General features: G+C 45.6%; 1 long non-coding RNA gene across 1 annotated transcript; it reads left to right on the plus strand.

The window, feature by feature from the left end:
* The first annotated feature begins 2042 nt into the window (after window positions 1-2042).
* LOC148378595 (uncharacterized) lies at window positions 2043-2704 on the plus strand. The gene is made up of 3 exons (XR_015855760.1): window positions 2043-2202; window positions 2289-2387; window positions 2477-2704. It is a non-coding gene; the product is annotated as an uncharacterized LOC148378595 (long non-coding RNA).
* Window positions 2705-8774: the final 6070 nt, after the last annotated feature.

Here is an 8774-nt window from a genome sequence, read left to right on the forward strand (position 1 = left end):
AAACAAACGCCTGAGCAGGAAGAATGAAGAACTCTCGCTGGTGCTGTGTCGCCTTGAAAACAAAGTGCGCTTTGTCACCCAGGAGAACGAGGAGATGGCAAGCTTGGTAAGTCGACGCGGACAACGGCGGCGTGCCAACAGAGTCCACTGCATTTGTGTTCCACAGAGAAGGCCTAGTTCGCTCAATGACCTGGACCGCGGTTGCGGCCAGCAGGACGGTGAAATGGAGTTCCTTCAAGTTGTGGAGCAGCGGCACATCATCGACGACTTGTCCAAGGTCTTCAGGCAGGCGACTCGGTGCACGTACGGCAGCGCCGCGCTCGCTCGCTGTCGCCAGGAAACCTTTTCCGTCCAAAGCTTGGCCGGCGGCCGCCATCCAAAAAATTGGCCCCTTAAATTCCGACCTTTCAAGCAGGAGCATTGTGCGCACGCGTTTGAACACGCTTTAGACTTGTTTTGCCGTTTTCAGCAGCTCAAAGCTCCCGTTTTGTCAGCGCCTTTGCCACTCGCTGTGCGCTGAAAACGACGGACTTGCCCGGCTGCTCAGCCCGTCAACCATGAGCCGCGAGCGCGACGTCATTGTCCGTAGGCAGCTAGTGGCAAAATGCACCCTGTTAGAGTTGCGCTCGCTCCAACTTATTTTGCAAGAACCACACGGGAGACAAGTAAGTTCTTTTGGACACCTGCAGGTGGAGAGTCCATCCGTTGTACGAATGAAGTCTGACTCTCGGCTCCTGCACGAGCATTTTAATTAAGAGAAACAGGGTGGGTGTAAGAGTGGATTGAATAGAGGAAGCCCTTGACCTCTAGTCAAAACATAGCAAGGGGTGTTTTACGACTTTGTGTAGGAAGGGATAAGCGATAGGGATAAATAAGGGATAAATAATATTATTTATTACAGGTCGCAGTCAAAGTCAAAGCAACACAATGATACGATAAAGATAATCTGGAAAACCCTGACACACCCTGTAGTTGTCACTTTTGGAAAAGACGAGCGTCCCTCCAATCATCGCCGGTGACGTGTTTTTCAGGCTCTGGAGACAGGAGCTCATGTCAGAAATGTCATTGTGAGTCGCGTTTGTTTCTGCGCCGGAGCCGTTCGTTCCCTTTGCATCCAAAGAATCTCAAAGGCGGATTATTTGTGTCGACAGGAGAGAGATTTGCTGCTACGATACCGACGTCGAGAATCTCTGAGGAGGAACAAAGCGTGAGGTCCTGCAAGGTGAGTCTGTTTGTTTGCGGCTGCTTGGTGTTGCGCAAGATGAAATGGCCTTTTTCTCGCTATCGTTCCTCTCGTCGATTCATCGTGAGGTGTCGCTTCAGTTTGTTCAGAGAGATGTTTGCTTCCGCGCCCGCAGGTCATCGAAACATTTTACGGCTACGACGAAGACGTGTTGGTGGACTCGGACGGATCGTCCTTGTCTTTTCACACCGACAGAACCCCCGACACGGAACCCGAAGAGGTAGCCCGCCATTTCTGCCAGCGTATTGGCACCAAACATTCCTCTTCAGCCTGGAATCGGACTCGTCTTTGCGTCGCGGGTGCTTTGTCGCCGGTCTGACTGATTCTGGTACTAGTGCTGTGTTGCATTGGTGTGTGCATGAAGAGGCGGAGCTTCGCTACCGCCAGCTGACGCAAGAATATCAAGCGCTGCAACGAGCCTACGCTCTGCTAGCCCAGACCAGCGAAAGGGGACTACGACGCCGAGAAGGAGATCAAGGTGGCGCCCCTTCCCGCAACCCCCGGCCGGGTCGCAGCCTCCCCGTTCTCACCCAGCCTCGGGTGTTCTCTGGTCTGAAAGGAGGAGGAGGAGCCTCCCTCCTCCTCCTTTCAGACCAGAGAAAAGCTGATGGTAGAAATGGGTCACTATCAAAGCAGAGTAGCAGATCTGGAGTCAGCGCTGAAGCAACAAGGACAGGTAAGCTCATCAATGAGCACACCTTTTTCTCAGACAAAATAGCTACATTCTTCAGTCACTCATCCGTCTGGCATTACTGGACCAACCCCCCCCCCCCCCCCCCCCGAACGTGGCTGGGAAAATGCGGAGAAAAGCAAATGTCATTTTCCAGTCAACCAAAGAATTTGTGGATGAAAATGACACAACATTCCAAAGCTGTCCACGCGTTTGTCTCTTCTAGAATGTCAAGTGGGTGGAGGAGAAGCAGCTGCTGCGTCAGAGCAATCAGCAGTTGGCCGAAAAGGTGACGGAAAGAAAGGCGCTGGGCGGAGTCGCTTGGCGTCACACCTGTCGGGAAGCCCCGCAGATGAGGTCTGACTGTCTTTTCAGGTCAGGCGGATGGAGGCGGAAGAAGCGCGTCTGAAAGAGCACATCCAGGATATCCGAGACCAAAACGAACTGCTTGAGTTCCGCATCCTGGAGCTGGAGGTGGGAAGACTCGCACAAGCGTGTTGAGGCCAGAGATGTGACGGACGGACGGACGGACGGACGGACGGATGCATGCCTCTGCCTTTCAGGAGAGGGAGTGGCGCTCCCCCGTCTTGAAGTTTCTGCAAGTCCGTTTCCCAGACGGCCTCAGCCCTTTGCAGATCTACTGCGAGGCCGAGGGCGTGAGCGTACGTAAGGCGTCCCTCGCAACCCTAACCTTAACCCGAGGTCCCAGAACACCTTACATTGCTCCTTGCGCCTTTCCCCCGGACATCGTCATCAGTGATCTGATGAAGAAGCTGGACATCCTGGGCTATAACGCCGTAAGTGTATGTCGAACTCCTTATGTTCGCACTCCACGAGACTCGGCGGCTCAAATGTGACTTTTGGAAGGCTTTGCGCTGAAAGAAGCTTGTTGACGCTGTGCCTTTGGGCTCTTGCAGAATCTCACCAACGAGGAGCAGGTGGTCGTGATTCACGCCAGGACCCTTCTCACCCTAGCCGAGAAGGTAACGCGCACGTCCACGCACGCTCTCGCATTCTGCTTATGTGACAGCAGCCTTTCCTCAGTGGTTAGAATACATCAAAGTGACCAAGTCAGCACTTCAACAGAAGATGTTGGACATTGAAAGTGAGAAGGTAGACAGACACGCGACATCAGCCAAGGGGAACTCCGGCAATGTGCCCCAACAATTCTGACCTTGAGCTGTGCTAGGATATGTTCTGCAAGCAGAAGGGCTACCTGGATGAAGAGTTGGACTTCAGGAAGTGTTCCATGGACCAGGCTCATAAGGTAAGCCGCCCTCAAATCTCCCGCCGGACCACTGATGGACGAGGATTGCGGCCCAGAGGATCCTGGAGCTGGAGGCCATGTTGTACGAGGCGCTACCGCAGCGGGACTGCCCCGCCACGGACGGCGAAAAAGCCAGCCACGCTGGCGTGAATGACGTGCTGACGGCGGATCAGAGAGAAGAGCTTAGGAGCGCCGTGGACCAATGGAAGCGAGCCCTGATGTGCGAGTTGAGGGAGCGCGACGCTTGCATCCTCCAAGAGAGAATGGATCTGCTGCACAGCGCGCAACAGGTAAGGGCCCAAAGCCAGCCCGGCACTTACTTGCACGCTTACTGGCTTTTGAATGCCACTTTCCATTTGTCCGTCCTAGAGGAACAAAGAGCTGAAAGAATTCATCGAAGCTCAGAAGAGACAAATCAAACAATTGGAGGAGAAGTTTCTGTTTCTCTTTCTATTCTTCTCCTTGGCCTTCATTCTGTGGCCCTAACACCAGCTGGTGAGTGAGCTCCAGCGGCACCGCACTCGACACCTCCGATACACTGCCAGCCGGTCTCAGACGTTGGCAGACGCTCCGATGCCAACGTATACCCCCCGCCACGGTGACAGAGGCACCGCGTCACACCGGCGCTCATCCAATCAGAAGGCAGGAAAAGCAAATTCACATGCAGGGCACTTTTGAACCAGAAGAGAGCGCCACAAAAAACGGTTGTTGCCCCAAACGCGCACTAAAAAGGGTCAGAATAACAAGAGTCCCACTGGCCAGCCGGGGCCACCCGTCCAGCTGTTTCTTCAGGGGGGAAAAAAATTGGAGTCACCGGTGAGTACATTTTGCATTTAGCTCTGCTTTTCTGCTTCTGTCTTCAAGTGTGTGGCATCCTGCGATCAAAGAGTCAGCCAACCCCAAAGCGGTTGACCTCAACGTCCCACCACCATGCCTACCAGAGCAGGTGACGTGATGCTTTGGACATCCTTCCGTCTCAGATGCCCAAAAGTACTCTTTGCCACATCTGCGGCAATACGGTGTCTTTTCAAAGGTGCAAATAAATCCAGCGTGGGCGGAACACGCACGTCTTCGGTTTTTCCCGCTTTGTTTGTGTGACAGCTGTTGTGAAAATTTTATACAAATAAAGTTGTATAGTACAGGTTTGGCCAAGCCGCAACTCCCGAACCGCATGCGGCTCTTTTATGTTCATATCAACATTTGTGTGTGTGTGTGTGTGTGTGTGTGTGGGGGGGGTTGTGCGTGTTGGCTTCACTTGAGTTCAATTTGGTATTTTGGTCAAAAGCGCATGTGGTGAAATTCCACAAAGTAGGATGGGCAAACACATTTCTTTAAACTATGAGTGTCAATTGGGCTCTCGAAATGGCAGGGAAAAGATGCACAGCAAAACGAAAATACGTAGATGAACACAGGACGTTTTAATCAGAGTGGGAAAGTTTCTATTTTTTGTTGAACGTGATGGCAAACCATTCTGCCTGATATGTCAGACCTCAGCGCATTTCAAAGATTCAAATCTTCAGCGCCATGCACTTCAGCTCACTCCATGCTAACATTGATCAGGCGTCGAACCCGCATCATCATGCTTAAGAGGTGGCCATGCTAACCAGTGCGCCATTATGTCAACGCATAATAACTAAGTCTACTGGTCAAAACAGCGGTTACTATATGACGTCGCTACGTCGTGGTCACGTGACGCAGACAAGACGTCAATGGACGTGGGCAGAGTTAACTTGTTTAAAAGGGAGTAGGCAGAAGAAATATTTAATTTATTTAAATCTATTTTGAGTGCACACCATTATGCCAATGCATAACAACTGTAAATCTACTAAACAAAACAGCGGTTGCTATATGACATCTGCCACGTCGTGGTCACGTGACATACGTGACGTCGATGGGCGTAACTTTCGCCGGAATTCAAATCCGCGGGGAGAGTTAACTTGTTTAAAAGAGAGTGGGCAGAAGAATTATTTAATTTATTTAAATCTATTTGGTGTGTGCGCCATTATGTGAATGCATAACAACTGTAAGTCTACTAAACAAAACAGCGGTTGCTATTTGACGTCTGCCACGTCGTGGTCACGTGACGCGGACGTGACGTCGACGCCTACTTTACATCCCACCGATCACAGGACTCCTCGGCTGCATAACCGTGCCCCCTTCCCAACCAATCGGATTTGCTATACGCGAAAACGACGCCAATGGAAAGAGCTTCCGCCCAAATTTAAATCCGTGGGCGTGGCTCGCAGCAGGAAGTAGGAAAATGGCGGCGATGTTGACAAAGACACAGCGGATGGTAACATACGACTAACAAGAGAAATATTTTTATTTTCTGCTTGCAACTGGACCGTCCAGAGCGTACACGGTAAGTACAACTCATCGTTTTTAAAAAGAAGTACTTTTGTTGCCCTGAAAAGCGAGTGAGCGTGGCGTTTGTGGGGGACGTCGAATTTCGACGATTCTTTCTGGTCAACGGTTGTAAATGATTGTGTTGATTAAAAAAGAAAACTTGATGTAACTCTACTTTTAACTGCCGTTTCAGATAGATTTGGAATTGCATCACATCCAATTTTGCCTAGAGCGTACACGGTAAGTAACACTCGTTGTGTTTAAGGAGATTTACGTTTGTAATAGCAGAAGTGTAGCCGCGTTGCGTTGTACGTGTGAATGTTGGTCCGGGCGAAATGTTAATGTTTAATTTCATTCCTTTAGGTTCCACGGTGTTTGTTGGCTGCAAGTTTTCCACTGCAAGAAGAGGCTCATATCATTGACCAGGAGCGAGCTACAATGGTGAGTAGCCATAACATTTATGTTAAACACTTCCTATTTCATGTCTAACAGTACTTGATTTAACAAATAACCATAAATAAATACAGTGTGGGCACTGAAGTTAACATATGTGATTATACTGCCTAATCTGTCACCGAGTAGATTGTTGCAAAGTAATATAAGATCCAAAGTTGTAATTCAGAATAGTTTTCAAAAGAAGGCCATTAGAATTATATACAAGTCTGATTACCCTGAACAAGCTATTAATTAAATCACAAATTCTTCAATTCAAAGATTTGGTAGATTATCAGACAAATAATGTCTAACAGTAATTGATTTAACACATCACGATAAGTAGATTGAGTGTGGGCACTCTCAAGTTAACATATGTGATTATACTGCCTAATCTGTTACAGAGTATGTTGTTGCCAAGTAATGTAGAATAGATCCAAAGTAGTAATCCAGAATAGTTTTGAAGAGGCCATTAGAATGATAAACAAATCTGATTACCTTGAACATAATAACAAGCTAAGTGTTTAATATGTCCTATGAAGTCAAAATTGGGCACCATCATGTGGTGAAATTTGGAATTGCATCACATCCAATTTTGCCTGGGAACAAACAGATTACATAAATCTTAGTTTTGAATAAGCCACTCCTTCTCAAACAAGTAAACTCTGCCCATTTTGCGCAGTAGATGTTCTGTTAATATCTAGTATTTATACAAAGTCATAATTTAAATTGCTTTCAACCTTCATTCATCGGTTCAACCAACATTACTCGCTCTTATTACCAACTTGTATTGATTTAACTAAGCGTTTAATACTTCCTATCAGGTCTCAAATCGAGATTTGGCAAAATACAATTTCAGCAAATCCAATTTTGCCAGGGAACAAAAATAGATTAAATAAACTAAATAAGTCCTCTTCCCATTAAATAAATCAGAAAAGTCTGTCTTGTAACCAGTCCTCTTCAAACAAGTAAAGTCTGCCCATTTTGTGCCGTAGATTTTGTGTCTATGCCTAGTATTTAAACAAAATCATAATTTAAACGACTTCTTTCCTTCATTCACTTTGGAAATTTGGAATTGCAGCAAATCGAATTTTGGCAGGGAACAAAAATAGATCAATTAAACTAAATAAGTCTTCTTCCCATTAAATAAATTAAAAAAGTCTGTCTTGTAACCAGTCCTTTTCAAACAAGTAAAGTCTGCCCATTTTGTGCCGTCGATTTTGTGTTAATGCCTAGTATTTATACAAAATCATAATTTAAAGGACTTCATTCCTTCATTCACTTTGGAAATTTGGAATTGCAGCACATCAAATTTTGCCTGGGAAGAAAAGTAGATTAAATAAATTTAATAAGTCTTACTACTTCCCATTAAATAAATTAAATACGTCTTACTTGTTCCCACTCCTTTTCAAAACAGTAGTTTAAAACGAGGGCCCTTCACTCAATCTTTAACCTCAACCCCGCACGTTGTGTTGTATCTGTGAATGTTGGTTGTGGCCAAATGATAGTTTTCTTTCATTCGTTTAGGTTCCAAGAAAACTTGATGTAACTCTACTTTTAACTGCCGTTTCAGATAAGCGGGTATTACGTCGCAGTCAAATGCCGCGGATATGACGTAATTGCCCGAACCTCCGCCAAAATTCAAATCTGTTGGCGCGATGGCCGTGAGCCACTGAGCAGCGACGATTATCAACAGAAATATCTTTATTTTCTGCTTGCAACTGGACCGTCTAGAGCGTACACGGTAAGTAACACTCATTGTGTTTAAGGAGATTTACGTTTGTAATAGCAGAAGTGTAGCCGCGTTGCGTTGTACGTGTGAAAATTGGTCGAGGCGAAATGTTAATGTTTAATTTCATTCCTTTAGGTTCCACGGTGTTTGTTGGCTGCAAGTTTTCCACTGCAAGAAGAGGCTCGTATCATTGACCAGGAGCGAGCTACAATGGTGAGTAGCCATAACATTTATGTTAAACACTTCCTATTTCATGTCTAACAGTACTTGATTTAACAAATAACCATAAATAAATACAGTGTGGGCACTGAAGTTAACATATGTGATTATACTGCCTAATCTGTCACGGAGTAGATTGTTGCAAAGTAATATAAGATCCAAAGTTGTAATTCAGAATAGTTTTCAAAAGAAGGCCATTAGAATTATATACAAGTCTGATTACCCTGAACAAGCTATTAATTAAATCACAAATTCTTCAATTCAAAGATTTGGTAGATTATCAGACAAATAATGTCTAACAGTAATTGATTTAACACATCACGATAAGTAGATTGAGTGTGGGCACTCTCAAGTTAACATATGTGATTATACTGCCTAATCTGTTACAGAGTATGTTGTTGCCAAGTAATGTAGAATAGATCCAAAGTAGTAATCCAGAATAGTTTTGAAGAGGCCATTAGAATGATAAACAAATCTGATTACCTTGAACATAATAACAAGCTAAGTGTTTAATATGTCCTATGAAGTCAAAATTGGGCACCATCATGTGGTGAAATTTGGAATTGCATCACATCCAATTTTGCCTGGGAACAAACAGATTACATAAATCTTAGTTTTGAATAAGCCACTCCTTCTCAAACAAGTAAACTCTGCCCATTTTGCGCAGTAGATGTTCTGTTAATATCTAGTATTTATACAAAGTCATAATTTAAATTGCTTTCAACCTTCATTCATCGGTTCAACCAACATTACTCGCTCTTATTACCAACTTGTATTGATTTAACTAAGCGTTTAATACTTCCTATCAGGTCTCAAATCGAGATTTGGCAAAATACAATTTCAGCAAATCCAATTTTGCCAGGGA

This window comes from Syngnathus floridae, unplaced genomic scaffold (genome assembly GCF_059516105.1).
Source record: "Syngnathus floridae isolate MCC-2025c unplaced genomic scaffold, RoL_Sflo_1.0 HiC_scaffold_33, whole genome shotgun sequence".
Taxonomy (NCBI): domain Eukaryota; kingdom Metazoa; phylum Chordata; class Actinopteri; order Syngnathiformes; family Syngnathidae; genus Syngnathus; species Syngnathus floridae.